General features: G+C 40.2%; 2 protein-coding genes across 10 annotated transcripts in view; one reads left to right on the forward strand and one right to left on the reverse strand.

Moving 5' to 3' along the window:
• Positions 1-17495, forward strand: part of CTNNA3 (catenin alpha 3) — a 543396-nt gene that overhangs the window by 170887 nt on the left and 355014 nt on the right. The window lies entirely within an intron of this gene.
• Positions 1-17495, reverse strand: part of LRRTM3 (leucine rich repeat transmembrane neuronal 3) — a 94957-nt gene that overhangs the window by 24625 nt on the left and 52837 nt on the right. The gene's annotated exons all lie outside the window — the stretch shown is intronic.

Below are 17495 nucleotides of genomic sequence, written 5' to 3' on the forward strand. Positions count from 1 at the left end.
GGTATTATTTATATGAAATAAATGATCGCATCAGTGAGATACAAGCAATTATGATAGTAGGTACTTTTAATCAATGTAATTTGTGGCATAGATTCTGCATACAGTAATAAAGTGATGGGATAAGTAAACCATAGTAATGATGTGATTGTGAACCAGCCCACCATTGGTGCTATTTGTGAGATTGTAAGATCACAGGCAGTGGTGGACCTTGGGGCCTCAAATTTCAGCGGGACCCTGTGTGACACCAAATTTCTGTGTCCCCTGCATCTCGCCTTCCATTGTACATTATAGTTGTAGCACCCCCGAGGCTCTGAAACCAGTGCAACCAAACCAGTTGTGCTGCCCTAAATCCACCTCTGCCACAGCCCATCATACCCGCAAGTGTTATCAATTTATCCAGGGGAGATTAGTTGTTTATTTATCAGGACACCCCATTATTTTATAACATCACCCACCACCCAAATATGTCCAATCTAAATCCTGTTCTTAAGCCAGGATGAAATCAGTTAGTGAAATTTGCAGCCACAAGATGTGATGCCTCTGGGCTTAGATGGCTTTAAAGAGGGTTATAGAAATTAATGGAGGATAGGTCTGTCAGTTGATATTGGTCCCATGATAGCTTGTTGAAATCATGTTCAGAACAGTGATGCTGCTAGGGCAGGACCACCCAGGGGGGCACACTATGGGTCAGCATGGGTATTTTGGGCCCACTTGGGCTGATGTTGTTCATCACATAAAATTTCGTGTCATTCTAAAACACGTTTTATAGCTTGAGGAGACATCTGGGCATATACAAATACTCTGTTTCTTATGAATAATCATTTTCTGCAACAAAATAATGCATATTTCCAGATACTTGTGTTTAGCCTCAGGACAGCAGAAGCAAACTCCATTTTATTGTAGTAATAATCACAGTATGTTTAAAAGGAGTGTAACATGCAAAACTGCACATGCTCACAGTATTGTGTGTGTGTGTGTATAGTGGGATTGGCAAACCTTTGTTTGTTTTCTTTTATCAGGACAGTATAGGGAGTGCCGTGTAAAGCATAGAATGGCAGGTGGTGAGGAAAGACAGTATGTATTGTTTACTTTGCATCATGGGCACCTAAAGAGGGCTCTCCATAAGATAATTGTCTCTCCATAAGATCATCTAGCTGCATTGTGGGCCCAAGTGCAGGAAGCATGGGGCCCTGGTGTGGGGCCACCCAAAGTAGAAATGAGACTTAGGACATCAGTATTGAGTTGAAATTGGCTGCCACTTGGAAAGGTGCTATGGCCCATTAGTCCCTGTATGGACTCCTGGACAGAGACACCCCTTCCCAGATCCCTTTAGTGGGGTGCCCAATAGGATAAAGATGGGACCCAATGCCTTATCTGCCCAAAGTTGTGAATGTTGGACGAAATGGATCTGTGGTCTGATTCAGCAGGAATCTTAATTTATTTTGGATCAGAATGTATGTGATCCAGCACTGATCTTTTAATGTTAACTTATATTTTAGCATAATATTATTCACCCATTTTTAATAAAAAAACCCATCAATGATTTATTACGCCAGAGGATACTTCCACAATCAAACAAAAATGTTAAAAACTCTCTCTCACACCCCAAACTGTTAAAAATCACACCATGATCTGAATCTGACATACTGCACCGTGTGTAATGTCAGACTAATGTAACAAATCTCAGAAGTAGGGGAATGTTGAGAGAAATAACATCATTCCACATTTAGAACCCCCATATCTCTTTATACTATTAGTCTCTGCAGAACCTGAAGGGTTTCCTAGGGCATTTGTTATCTCTGATATAACCCTTGGCATAAAATTCATTTCCCCTATGATGATATGTCCCATCCATGAAATATTTCTAATCCATTTGTCCAAATCTTTTATTTGTTGACAACACATATTAGGACAATACTTTTATTAGGCCAATGAAAAGGACACAAAGCATGTGTTTGAGTTTCCTATAACTCTTCTTCAGGCTAAATAGTAAAAAAAAATATGCAAGGGTGTATGTGTGAGAGAGAAAGAGAAAGAGAGAGAGAGAGAGAGAGAGAGAGAGAGAGAGAGAGAGAGAGATGTCAATCCATCCTTGTCTGCGTCCAGTAAGAGTCTTAAGATGGAATGTAGGAGGGGGAAGTAGATATTCACAGGTTTCAGGGCTCCTGGGAAGGAAGGAAGGCACCCCTCATCTCAGTAAATACAGCCAACTGTCACTCAGCTCTGCCTCCATTTTTAGGCAAAACATGCAGGAGAACAGGAATAGATAGAAAATTGAATTTCTTATCCATCTGTCTTGAGACAGCTGTTGTGCATATGCAGATGATGCATTCATGAATAGGAGTAGAAGAGCAGAGAGAGGTTGCAGGCATGGGGAAACCAAACAGGCAATGCACATCAGATGAAGATGTACCAGTCCCCTCTCTGTGTGTACAGTGATATGACTTGAAACACAATGTGGTGGGGTGGGGTGGGGGAAACAACCTTGCTGCATTTTAAGCCGCTATTGTGTAGGTAGCCTTAGTAAGAGGTAGCTTCCTACATTCCCCATGATACAGGGGGAAAGGCTGCTTTGTTCAAACACATCTGGGAGCTTGAGAAAATGGCTAACACAAAGGTCTGTCCAAACAAAAAAAAAAATTGCCTCCTGGTGAAGGGTAAGTAGAGAGGGGGCCAGCCTAGCCTCCTGTGGAGGGAAGTCCCACAATCTGGGACCAGCCACTGAGAATGCCCTCCTTGTGTCCAAATATATCTATGAGGGTGGTGGGACTGAGATAAATACTTTCTCTGGAGATCTCAAAACCCAAGCAGGCCCATATTCAGCACTTTGAGTTGTGCCTAGAAATGGACCAAAAACCAGTGGAACTGTTGTAAGAATGAGTTTTTGTTCCTCCTGTAACTGGCTCCAGTTAGCAGTCTATTCATAGCATCTTGAACCCAATGAAGTTTCTGAACATTTCCCAAAGGCAGCCTCACATAGAGCACCTTGCAGTGATCCAAACAACATCCCTATCTCACACAGGTACAGGACCCACCCCACTGCCAGTTCCATTCAGACCAAGGAGGAGGCGCACTGCACAACTCTCAGCTGTGACCAAGATGCTTCTAGCTCCTCCTCTGCAGAGTTGCTAACCAGCATTTGAACCCTGCATGGGCTGACTGGTTGGCAAATTCATCTTTGTGGGATCAGCTCCATTACGGATACAGTTCATTAAAGACTGTATATGGGTCTGCAGTGGCACACTTTGGGCTCTCAAATTTCAGTTGCACCCTGTGAGACGATAAAATTTTATGGCACCCCCCCCAGCATTGTTCTACAGCATTGTGTTGGTGCCCCCTGCAGCATGGCGGCCAGTGTGACCGCACCAGTTGTGCCACCCTAAAACTGCTTCTCCTCTCAAGGAGAACAAGGTGGGTAGATGCTGTTTGAGGCAGTCAGTGGGGAGTGGGATGATCCAGGAAGGAGGCTTGCTAGGATGTTCCCCTCATGAACTGGGCCGGCAAACCAGCTGATAGGGGTGGAGTGGGTAAGGATTGAAGGTGCCAACCACTTTCACTAGTATAGTAATTGGTGAGCAAAAAGCACAGTAAGAAAACTGGATTTTCAGAAAAACAATGGGGAATCCTTCTTTAAGGTTGCTGTTGCTGTTTACTATTTGTCAATACACTCTGCAGTCTTGTGTTGCCTGGCTGACTTGGGACATGTTTATTTGGAAGCAGTGGCAGCATCCAGTAATGAGTGATCCCCTTGAGCTTTTACTGGCTATGCCTCTGCCAAGTTATCAAACTTTAGTGTTTTATGAGCATTGTTAATTAGCTGTGTTTTCTGCAGTGAAGTAAAAGCAATCTGTTATTTTACAAAACATGTTCGCTCATGAATTTGAACCTTCTTTACAGCACTGGTCTTCAACTAGTGGGTTGGGACCCACAAGTGGGTTGTGGCCTGATCCAAGGTGGGTTGCAGCAGAAGTACTACCACCATGCAGATATTTAGGAGGGGGAAAGAAATGGGTCTGCCAAATGCATGTTTGAGTTAAAAGTGGGTCTTGGGTCTGAAAAGGTTGGCGATAACCTGAAATATTGTTTGCGAATCAATCAAATTACATGCTAGTTTTGCATCATATCACATTATAGCAGTTCCCCCCTTAAACACTACATTGCTATATATTACATTACTCATGCTTCACTGGGGTCAACGCTGTAAGCTTTATGTGCCTGTCTTCAGTACTTATGAGGATATGGAACTGAGATGCTGCATTTTTTGCTGTGTTGGAACTGAGATGATTGAGTTGTTTTTATTTCTTCTCCCTGGTTAACTATTTCTAGCGGTTGATGGGCATCTTTCCCACAGATTTCTGCCATATAACAATGAGCCACTTTATATATAAGCAGCACAGTTTTAAAAAATGATCTCCTTGGCGTGTTATGCTGACTATCTGGAGACTTCACAACTAACTAACAAAAGAAATAAAAGTTCAGTTTGAAAGTCATCTTCATACCCCATATATATATAACTACCACCTAGAGTGCTGGTACCACAAGCCTATAAAAAAGTTGCTTGCTCTGTAAGTTATTACAAATTTAAAAAACCCCCAATATTCATGAATACATATTTTATTGGGAGATGAGGGGAATAGGAAGAGTTGGGGAAATAGGAAGAGTTCAGAAATAGATAAAATTGACAACATCCTTAGAGATGACGGTGCAAATGTCCTAGGTCCTCATAGTAGGGATCCCAGTGTATAATTTCACAATGAGAGAATACAAAACGAAATGCCTGCTATTTAAAGAGAACATAAGAGAAATTGCACAATGGACATTTGGGAAGGATTTAATGTATAAGTGTTTATATGCTAATTCTAGAAGCCTGAAACATACGGTAGGGCAACAGATGGCACTAATAGAGAGCATAGATACAGTGGACATATCAGAGACCTGGTGAACAATGGGATTCAGTTATCCCTTAAAAAAATCTGTAGGAAGGATAGGGAAGGGCATATTGGAGGTGATGTTGCTGTATCTTTTCAAATAGGGCATACATTTCAATAAACTTGGCAATGTAAGAAAAACATCATACGATACAATGTCACTGTAAGTGGAAATGGTAGCCTCCAAAAATAAGGTAGCATTGGTGACATACTCTCTGATGCACACACCTCTGACAAAATAAATAAATAAATAAATGTGAGGTCCAAACTGTTTGTGATAGTCACTTTAATTTTTCCCCCTTTTTACCAAATGGAGCTGCAATTCTACCATGGAAGACCAGAATCTTATATAGCTATGAATATATGTGTGCCTGTGTGTAATTCTTAACCCCTTTCCTCCGGTATTCTTTCTGACTGAAAATCACCCCCCTCCCCCACAACACCATTCTAGCTGCTTTTCCTTTTGCAAGAGAAAGTAGACAGTGCTGAATATTTTCCCCTCTGTGGAGAAAGCTGTAACTAAAACTGCTGGGGTGGGTGGGACTCAATTACCTCTCTTTGGGACTTTAAAAACAAAACAAAAACAAAAAGTGGGACATGGAAGAAGACAAAATCATAACAAAATTATGAATAGTATAGAGAAAGTGGATACAGATTCCCCACCCCCTGTTATAACATGGGGGGCCATTGCCCTGCTTCTGGGCTTCTTGGAGGCATCTGCCTCTCACCTGTTTGAAATACAGTCCTGAACAAGATGATCTGATCTGACTTTTTAATGATTTTTAAGATGTTCCAATAAGCTGTTTTGAGGTTTAAAGAAAAAAGTCATCTTACATAGAAACTGCTATCATTTGATCAAAAGTACTGTTGAAATAGGATGATTCGACACTGATCTTATTAGCTGTTTGCCTATTGATGGAATTTAGAAAGACAAAAGTGTTACTTCTGTAGAATAAAAACAAAATAAAACAAGTTCTCCATCAACTTTGCTGAAGTTGTCAGTAGGTGACAAGTTTGTTTATGAGATCTGAAGGCAGGGTAATAACAGAGGCCTTGCCTCTTCAACAGATTTTGTATTGCTTAAGGATCAGCTTCTCTACAGGATGTGGAAGTGAGAAAAAATAGTGAATTTGTGGACAATAATACCACTACCATCCCATTTTCATCTTTGAGTGTGAGTGGGATTTCTTGTCTCAGCTCTCAAATCCATTATGACATATAGATTGGGTTGGTTGCTTTTGTTGTTTCTGGTCATCAAAATGTATTAATAGTTTTATGAGTTCTTAAACATGTCCTATGAAAGCATTTAGAAGGCAAAGTCAGCCAAGTGCTACTTTTATGCAAATCTCATTGATTTTAGTGGATTGTAAAACAGCTTGGGAACTGCTCTTTTGGAGTATATATTTAATTCCTTACCTCCAACATCAAAACTTTTGATATAAGGTTAGTGTGTTTCTCCATAAGCTCTTAATAATGTCCCTCTTTTAGATGCTACTTACTTTTACCAGATATGAAAGTTAGTTGTGTATTTAATTAACACAGAAGTAGAGAAGAAAAACTGTGAGAAGATAGGGATTTTTGTGAATGCATCATATTAACTATAGAAGTTGGAAATCACAGTGTAAAGAAAGGAGCGGTAGTTTGGGAAATGATGGGTAGAACTACATGTCGTTCCTCAGACCTTTTAATTTCCAGAGATGTGACTTAGAAAAATATAAATTTAGCTACTTGCTGGAATTGCTGTCTACAGGTGAAATGAGTAGTGCAAATTACAAGTGAAATGGGAAATGCAAATTTCAGCAGTAAGAAAGGAACTCTGAAACCACTTTCGGTTTACCCTGGAAATGTCACTCTTTAAGGAACTAGGATTCCTTGGGCCCATGCATGCTTATCATCTGCTACATCAGGCATAGGCAAACTAGGCCCTCCAGATGTTTTGGGACTAAACTCCCATCACCCCTAGCTAATAGGACCAGTGTTCAGGGATGATGGGAATTGTAGTCCAAAACATCTGGAGGGCCGAGTTTGCCTATGCCTGTGCTACATACACCCACCTGTGCAGTTCAGACCATAGTATACCACACACAAAAATGGCCAAAGCAAAAAAGTCAGATGATTCAAGCAATTCAAAAAAATATGCTACTGTGGGAAGGGAAAAGGTCCCCATAGTCAACTGTTCAACCTGACTTGAAGGCAATGCTGAGTGAAAGCAATCCACTGACGCATCCTGAACACTTAATTGGAGGCAGCTCACACTACTCAGGAACATCGTCAGTATCATCAATACCGGAGGCATGCCTAAGTGTTGGTGAAACTGGCCCGCTCCAGAGGTGCAGGCCCAGCGGAGGAAGGTGCAAAAATCATGTATCAGACTATGGTGTATAGACCATATGTGTGTGTAGCGATGCAATGCCACTGTTGTGGTGAGATCAAACAAGGGAGATACTTCCTGTCCTTCTTGCACCGTGACACAAAGACGTGTGAATTTGTTTGCCCTTCCTCCTCACCTCACCCTCTCTCCAAGTACTTGGGCCACATAAAAAATAGTAATATCTAATGTGGCTATTGCAGTAAAATATTTTTTTTCCTGAGTGGGGTTGCTGATACAGCTCCTTTCCAAGGATGCAAAGAACCCCAGGTATGCCTCTGATCAACACAATATTCACCAGTTGTTCAATTGTGTTGTTCAAATCTGGTCTCTATCTGTGGCAGCTGCATTTGTCAGGTATAATAGCAAAATTTTCTCTAAAGTCAGAAGTCCATTTGGGCAAGCTCGCTTATTTAATCCCTTTAGGTCATTAATTTACAAAATAAATTTTGTGTCACTTCTTTGACAGCAGCTTTTTAATTGTCTGATGTGTGAAAAGAAGTGACCTTGTGCAAGACACAAGACCACTACATTGCACAGTAGAGTAATGGTATTAACATAATTATAATGTGAAATACGCCAGAGGTGAATTATTTTAAAACAAATTAAACAAATGACATTCTTATATCATAAACTGCATTTAATATCATGCATGACTGTCTTTATGATAGATCTTACAGCAATATAGCAAATTAAATATACATGGAAGAGTAGCTGATGCATTCATGGGCAGATGTTTTGCATTTGAATTAAATCTGATGAAGGTGTGAAATATAAGTCATTCAGGACAAACAAGCATAATTTACTGACTATTGCAGTGAGGGGAAGGTGCCCATTGGCAAAGTAAGAAATATAGTTACCCATGATGAATGCTTAATGTTAGCAGAAGAAGAAAGAAGATAGATTGTCCTATTTTCTGAATGGGAAACTGAAACAAAAATGGAATTACTGAATTGGTGAAATAATCCCTAAGGGTCTTTCTTTAGAGTGCCAGTTTTATCAACAAAAACTCTGAGGAACTAGCTGGGAAGGGGGAGAAGGGATTGAATGTATGTGTATGTGGCAAGGGAGAGAACTGAGGAGGAATGACCCGGCCAGTTGACAAAACTAAAGAAAATGTTATATAGAACAATGAGATATTGAAGAACATACCATTAGTATCATTATGATTTAAACATTGGCCTATACTGTATAGCTATTTCACAAATAAATTGTGCACCCTTGTGTGGGTTGTGGGTGTGGTTTTGCTGAGCGTGCTTTATCATCTCTATCTGTTCAAAGTTGCAAAGCTGTCTACAGCAATTCAGAATAAGATTTCATTATCAACGTTATGTACGTCAGCCCACCCCACTTGAGTAGTAGGAGGCTTTGCTCTGGAGACACTGAGCAAATCTTAATTAAAAAGCATAATTGCATATCCCACTTCTCTGAGTTAAGAGAGTCCTCAATACATTGCTGGTGGCAGAACGGTACTGGTTTAAATATTGTGAAGTACTGTTGCAAGGACACATTCACATATGGCATAATTACTAATGCTACAGTACTTCTAATGATTGCATTTTATTCAGCTATGACAGCTCTCATTAAGAGTCTGGTTAGTGCAAAGAAAAGCTAGCTCTGAATAATTAGAGTTGGAAGGAACCATTCTCTAGTTAGAGTTACTTCTCTTTCATTCTCATTTTATATAGCTTATTTTGAAAATGCCCTCATTTAGGAGAAAGAGAAATCTTATCCAGAAAAATGCCACACACCATTTATATCAGGAGTGGGATGCTGCATGCATTATCTCAAAATTATGCAATAAATATGTTTGATTCAAAGACTCTTTACGTCTTTCAGGTGATGACTTTGAACAGTGTAATGCAATTTGTAGAAATAAAATAAGGCACCCCGCCAAAAAAGATACATTTTCAAATTATTTAGCATGGGTATGACCCTAGTATTCCTTAGACAGGGCAACTCAGGGCTTTCTTAATACAGTGCCCATGGAAAACCAAACAACACATTTCATTAGTTTTGTATTTTGCTCTTGTGTATACAAGATTTTTCTGTTCACAAATCACCACCATGGGGGCCCCATAATCTAGAACAGGCATAGGCAAAGTCAGCCCTCCAGATGTTTTTGGCCTACAACTCCCACCATCCCTAGCTAACAGGACCAGTGGTCAGGGATGGTGGGAACTGCAATGATGCATTTGAAGAGCCTGCCTAGGGGTCAGAGTAGACACAAAGAAGCTCATGTGTCCACATCATTCAGGGTGGGGGAAGGTTTGATTTTGATAGTGAAATGAGCTATAACTGAGGGGTTGGAAGCTTGTGGTCCTGGGCATTTCTAGTTAATAGAATCTGGTAGCAAGTAATGGGAAAGTTCCTGTGCTTTGATACCTTGGAGTGCAGCTGCCAATCAAAGTGAACATTACTGGGCTAGTTATAGAAGCAGTCATAGTATAAGGCAGTTTACTAGGGTCATATAAGTACAAATGAGAGGGATGCTGAACCTGAGCCCCACCACTTCCTACCTTCTCCCTCAATCTTGGATCAATGAGTTGGGGGGTGGTAAAATGTGGTAATGATGAATGTTTCCGTGTCCTCCTCCCCCCTGTATGAACATAAGTATCTTGGAGGATAGGCACATGAAAAGAAACCTGTGACTGCACTGTTGGATCTAGTTTGGCTCTAAAATGAATGGTGTAAATGAAAGAGTTTGTTCCAGAATTATTCTACTGTGGAGATGGTGGTTGCTGTGGAAATTCATTTTGCTTTTTAAAACATATAAAGGAAGGTGCACCTCAGGAAAAATGTCTTTTGAAAAGAAGCCTACTTTGCATCATAAAACAGAGCAATGTTTCCCACTCGTATGATATAACACAAATTTTATTGTTTGGTCACAGATCCGGTAATCCCAATCATATTTATAAAAAAAGATGCAACGTAAGGGGTTTATTTTATCAACTGCTCCTTTATCAAGTTCTGTTGCTCGCTCTGACAGCCCATATAATGACAGGGTCATAAACTTGATCTTGCAGAGTCTAAGAATATTGCCAAATTCACAAATTCTTTTGAGTTCAGACACATACATCTAAGTAATACCTCTCTCGCAGTTTTTTCCAGAGTTTGCTATAGGTTGCAAAATCATTTTTGTTTTCTCTTGAACCCTGCTCTTAGGTTCTCTAGCTGTGCTGCGGAAGCTACTGTTGCTTTTGGGAGGAAATAGACACCCATGTTCCAAGTCTGCATCTATGTTTTCCTTGCCCAAAGGGAAATTACTTACTCTACCATGCTTTAAAAAAGTACTCTTGCATCATAACAAATCCCAGAGGAACAATTGCCCTGGGAGGGGCTGGGATATACGCATTTCAGTAGGAAAAAATATCCACAACCCACAATTCTTTGTGATTTTTTTAATACCTTCTTTTTCTACTTCTGACAGCATGCAATAATAACCTTTCAATCAACAGCTTCTGCATTGATTACGGATGTGAAAGAGAAGGCAAGCTAATGCAGAGTACAGAAGGAAACAAACGTGGCTTCAGCTTTTTGGCCTTCTCTTTCTACTTAATAAATGCGCAGGAAATATCAGAGCCAGACCATAGTCACCTACACCCACACAATGATTATTTATCCTTGATGGCACATTTACCTCAGCAATCCACTTACAATATATAATACACTTGAAGGCCAAACTTGTTCACACTGGCTTGGTGCTGACCAGCAGTTTTCTGCAGTTGCTGATCAAGTCCTGCTTCTTGATAAATCTGCCTTTTGGTTTATAGGCACACACAGCTTATATGGCAATAAAACAAGCACGTTCATTAACTGCTTGAGCAGTGGCAGAAGAGTATAGATGCTTGGCATTATTTTCCACATTCAGGCTTCAATGCTGGAAACTGCAGCACCTCCTAAGCTTGGCTGCTAGCAGGCATTGACGCTGCTTGCACCAGCCTTGAGCAGAAATCCCTATGCAGTGCAGAAATGACATGCAACTGGTTTTCAAGGTGGCGGTGGTAGAAAGATGTAACTAGTGGGGTCATCTTATGCCACATCCTAAGGGCTCAGGAGTCTCTCCAAGCTCCTTCCCTGGACTCAGTGCTAGCAGTGAAGTAGTTAGAGCAGAAAATACAGGGTGAGTTTTTTAAAAGAGGCCCCGTGAAACATGTGTACTCTGTATCCACGGGGCCTCTTTTAAAGGACTCGCCCTGTATCAAACTGGTCTAGGTAACAGGACATAAATGGCAATTGCAAGTGCACTCACGGCATGTTCATCGCAAGCACAGTTTTGGTTTTATTTATTTTTAATGCATGCACTCAGGTAAACCATGTCTGGGTCCAAGCATCATTTTTGAGGCCTACTACGAACTTGTACAATCGCCGCCACCCCCATCTTCCACAATCACACTGCACATGCAGTCTTATGAGTCATGAAAGAAAGAAAAAAAATCTGTTTTAATACTTGCATGTTCTACATTTCTCAGTTACAATATGACTCATACAGAGGCAGTTCTCTCATATCCCAACCCCCTCCCCTATTTCCCTTTTTGTTTAACATAATATACAGACTATTTTGTCTATTTTGCAACTTTGGTTTGTCCATATAAAGGTATATTTTTTGTTTCTTGCTCTAATAGACAATCACATTTGCAAAACAAACCATTTCACTTTACAACTTTACTTATCTGGCCTTTTCCATTGCAAAATCATGAATTACGCATTATGTTTTTAGGCCTTTGAAAAAACATGAATCCAGAAGTGTACCACTCCTGCTCTTTGTTGAACATTCTTCTGAATGTAGTCATGCTAGTGGTAATATTACCTGACTGTCTTCTAAAAGTGCTACGTTGGTGTCTCATGATGCATCTAGCAGCTTTTCTTCATCATTGGTTGCCACAGACACTGTCCCTATACAGTGGTACCTCAGGTTACAAACACCTCGGGTTACAGATTCCACAAACCCGGAAGTAGTACCTCAGGTTGAGAACTTTGTCCCAGGATGAGAACAGAAATCGCTCCACAGTGGCGGCGGCAGCGGGAGGCCCCATTAGCTAAAGTGGTACCTCAGGTTAAGAACGGTTTCAGGTTAAGAACGGACCTGCGGAACGAATTAGGTTCGTAACCAGAGGTACCAATATATTGAAATCATTTTCATCTTGATTTTATTAATCTATTTCTGTAGCATACTGCCTGATCTAGACTGCAGAAAATGTTTGGACTCCTTCAGATGACCTGTTTTTAAAGCAGTTATTCTGATTGTCTTGTGCAAAGCTTATGCAGTCTTACAATCAATGCTCACTATAATTTAAGTGTTCATTCTGATTTGTTTGTAGGGAGGTTATACGACAGTGAGTTTTCATCTTCATTGCTTGCATGGAGGTGATATGTCATCCCATCAATCATTTATCCCACACTTTTTAGTGCATTTTTTTTGCCGCTGTCCTAACCTTAGAAAGGCAATTTATTTTAAAAAGTGGATTTGCTGTGCAAGTGCGCTTTAATTCAGTTTAAATGTGCAGACCTAAATTTCTAGAATGTGATTTAATACCTCCCACAAAGTACTAACAGCCTGGAGGTGACCCTTGTCTGTTTTGAAAAAAATGAGAGGATTTATTGGTATTCTTTTGCTTCTTTTTTCCTTTGTTTAACCATCTTACATTTTTCTGGCTGCCTGATTTGTACTTAAAGCCAGACATGGTAGTTTGATGTGTGCGACACAGACCAAACTAGACATTTACTCACATATAATTTTGGCCTGTAATTCCTATGAGCAGCACTCCCTCCCACTGTTCCTGGGATCCTGGTGCTTTCTACCTCCCACCAGATGCTCTTCCCTTTGGGTTATGCCCAAGGAGCTGTAGGAATGGCAGCTCTTGAGTATGTGAGGGAGCATGCCACATAGGGAAACACAAATCTCTCTCAGTTCACAAACTACCATGCCCTATATTAATCTCACAAGCAGACATATCCTTTTCTAGGGAAGGGTCTGGACCAGCAACTCAGAATGTCATGTCCCCTGACTGAAACCCTGGAGAGCTGCTGCTAAGTGTAGACATCACTGAACTTGATGGTCTGACTCAATATTAGATGGCTTTTAATATTGGCAAACCTAGTGATTCTTGCCATAGACACGATTATGGAAGTGTCTGTTTACAAGGATGTTCTCTCACCTGTGCTACCATAACTGTTGTGTTAGAAAGTCACTAGCAAATCATTCTTCAAAGTACACAGTAAATCTTGCCCTACTTTTTTTGACTGGCAAGCAGTAGGCAGCACACTTCATTTCCCTGTCACTAAACAAGTTTAGGTCATAAAAAGGTCTACTTATTTGAACAAAATCAAAGTAAATCTGCTTATGAAGTTATGATCAAAGTGAAATATGGCTGCAGGTGTTTTCTTTTTAAATTACGGATCAGCACTATGATAAATAATGTACATTCATCTCTAGCCCAAATCATCTCTTCATTTCTTTGCTCTTTTTAAAATTCACAAATCCATAGAAAATGAAAGCAAAGGAATTCTCATACGTTGGTTAGGATACCAATACATACACAGTTATGGTGTGCACGTCAAATAAGGTCTGTTTTCTACAAAGGCAACTTATTGCACAGTATAATGGCAGCTAATTTATTTAAAATTACAAAGGTCAAAATCTATTCAGTTCAGAACTGTACTTCAGGACCTGTGGGGTTCCAAGGCAGTGGATTATTTTGACACAAGTTACAGTCATTAGCTGCTATTCAGCCTACATTTTTGATCCTATCAAAATGGATAAATTTGGAGTTATATACGCTGACCAGTTTTGGCAAAAAGGAACCATATGCAATGGAGGAATTTTTTTAGTGTAATAAAGGATCCTCTCTGTTCTTACTGCATTACCATCTGCTTTCAAAGTGTGCCTTTTTTGCCTCTTACATGCTAACAGAGAATGATGAATTATGCTGAGTCAGTGCTTGATCAATAGCCAGACAACTATGGATGAGTAATTGACTTGGGTGCCAAGCCATCAAGTTAAATTTCCTCTATGCTTCAGTCCTAATGAAACTGTAATAATTCCCGCCCCCTGCTGTTGTCATGCTGTCATCTCCACAGATTTTTTTCCCTGTTGACTTACTTCCATGTCATCAGCACTGACATTGCTTGACTGCGGCATAGAATTTTCTTTCATTTTCTTTGTCATCTTCACAATTTGTTTTTAATGCATATTATTTTGATAAAAGAGCATTAGTTGTGAATAAAAAAAATGAAGGCTGGAAAAGTATTTTCTGTTTTGAGGGGGATGGAACTGTTTTCTCTCACTTCACTAACACAGTTACAAGGAACCTGATTGGAAAAAATAACTTTGTATCAATATTATTATTTATTACTATTTTTATTCAATTTATATGCCGCTATTTATCAAAAGATCTCAGGGCAGTGTAATACATTAAAAACACATTACAAAACATCAATGGTAAAACATAATATAACATAAAAGAATGGAAAATAATCTCTGGTATGTTTTATTATGCCTGATCAATGTTGAACATGAACTTTCATCTGAGAGAGACCAAAAAGCCATTCTCTTCCAGTTTTTGTAGGAACAGATTTGAAAAAGTTCATCTCTGAAAGTGGCCAAAACATATTTACTTGGAAGTAAGTCCATTTCATTACCAGTGTCTTCAAAGTAAATATGTGTAGGATTTGAAGTTAAGGGATGTCAGCTCTTCTGATTGCTCTGATTGCTCCTGCTTGCAAAGTCAAGTGATCTTCCCACTCCTCCCCCATGTACTGTTCTGGGAGTTCTTCTCGCGTTTCTGAGCAGATTTGGGGGAGAGGTGGGAAAGTGCCATTGCACCAGTGGGAGCGCTTGTATTGGCTTCTACTAGCACATTTGATTCGTTTAATTCAGGCCTTTGTGTTGATGCACACTACTAAAAAGGATGAAGCTAACTCATAAGCAAGATCACATTATACTTTGTAGTTATGTAGCATAGTTTAACTGCTTGCTAACATTTCTGCCATTCCTGGACATTTTTTCCCCATTTTCTCAGGATGGGTGATTTATTTTTTTAATATATTTTTTGTGCAAGGCCACATGAGAAGGTGACAACCTATTTCCCCCTGAACCCAGCTACGTTTTTCAAATTCAGGAAAAAGCTCATGTAAGAGTTTCTAAAAGTATTGAAACAGTAGAGCATTGTAGTATAATAGCTTCTTCATTGCCTCAAGGGGATTTTTCATAGCTCTGAGATGTCATGTATCTTTACAATTTGTTGGGTCCTAGGACCTTTCAGTGCATTTATTGAGGGCTTTGTGAGTTTGGTGAATGCAGAAAAATATATTTTAACAGTTCTAGCTTTGAGCTACTTCATATGTGATGACATTTCTACAAAGAAAAGTCTTCCAGGTAGGATATAACATGAGTTTGTGTGTAAAAAATGTCATCAGGAAGGTGAACTCCTTCTATTTTATTTCCTTTGCTCACTATTGTATCTTATTTTTAGCTAGTAAGTTGATGGGCAGTATCTGTTTTAGTTTTAATTTTTGTATTGCACCTAGCATTTTGGTCGTTTATAAATAATAATGTGTGATGATCACAGACATTTTCTCCCCCAGTGTAAACACTCCAACACCTCCCAGAAATACTAAAGGTTCTACTATCTTCACACAATTCAGGTGTTGCTGGCAGACAGCCTTTAACTTTTAACACACACTTGTCATTGATCCTCTCCTGGAGAAGGAGTGCATGAAGTAAGCATTACAGTTGCAGGCAGTATGAGTCACCCGTGTTACCTTCAATGTTTCCATCAGCAAACAGATAAAGTGTGAATGACTATTAATGTCTTTCAGCACACAGCCGTATGCATTTTCCAAGAAGTATTGTTCCTGGATGTGCATACATAGAGGATACATGTCTGTCATGCACACAATGTGTTTGCTATTGAAAAAAAAAAGGCTGCTTCAAATGTAATAAAAATGCATAAAAAACTTATACCACCTTAAAAACTATCGATATGCAGTGCAATCCTACACTTTGCTGTTTAGTTGGAAGCAAGTCCCACTATTGTCAATGGGGCTCGTTCCCAGAGAGGGGTGCTTTGGATTGTGTTGAGGCCTCATTGTAGCATACTCCTTTGTGGACTAGGAATCACTTCATCAGCAGTGAGGCCTGAAACAGCAGCTGGGCGGGGAAAAATGCAGCTTTTGGGGCACTTTAAGGGATCTGTGTACAAATCAAAGGGGCCTGTGAAGAAGTCGAGGGGTGGGGTGAACTTTGTTGGACATAGAGTTTCCAGAGTGTAGATCCTTTGTATCAGACCTATACACATATAGCTTGTACACGTAATAGACGGTGCACAAGGTACAACTCATATATGAAAGTCAGATGGGAGGGTCAGAAGATGCAATTCCACTTCCACCTCCAGGAGTTTGCTGATATGTTGCATATCATGAAGATAGCTTATATCATTCTTATTCAAAAGGGAAGAGCTTCTTGGGGGGGGGGTGTACAAGAAGAAGTTCAGATTTCACACACACACATTCACTGTATGCCAGAATAGTAATGTAGCCTGCAACTCTGATTAATGCCTTTTTTGAATTAAAGTTGACAGAGCAGTGACTGGCAAAATCTAGCCAGAGATGTATTGTAGATCTTGCTAATCCAGTGACCTTCACTGTCTTTAAATACCACAGCTTTATATATTTTCATTATCTGGTGTGGGTGTGGGCAGAGCACAGCAGTAGCATACCATCAGAGGCACTCAATAAGTTGATTAATTCTCTAGTTAAGGGCCCTATACAGTCATACCTCGGGTTGAAGTAGCTTCGGGTTGAGCGTTTTTGGGTTGCGCTCTGGTGACCCGGAAGTAGAGGAATGCATTACTTCCGGGTTTTGCCGCTCGCGCATGCACAGATGCTCAAAAGGACGTCACGCGCATGCACGGAAGTGGCAAATCACGATCCGCGCATGCGTAGATGTGGGTTGCGTTCGCTTCAGGATGCGAATGGGGCTCCGGAACGGATCCTGTTCGCATCCAGAGGTACCACTGTACTGAAGATCCCAAATAAGGCAGTGCTGTATGTTTAGAGTGTTTTAGCAAACTGAAATGAATACAGATATAGTGTAGGCACATTTAACATGCATAAATACAATTACACATGCCTGGCTCTGGTGGCAGCTGCTGCCTTCTGGGTGATGGTTGCAGATGAGGAGGCTTGAAGACGGGAAG

The sequence above is a fragment of the Podarcis filfolensis genome (genome assembly GCF_964270895.1).
Source record: "Podarcis filfolensis genome assembly, chromosome: 5".
In the NCBI taxonomy this organism is placed as follows: Eukaryota; Metazoa; Chordata; class Lepidosauria; order Squamata; family Lacertidae; genus Podarcis; species Podarcis filfolensis.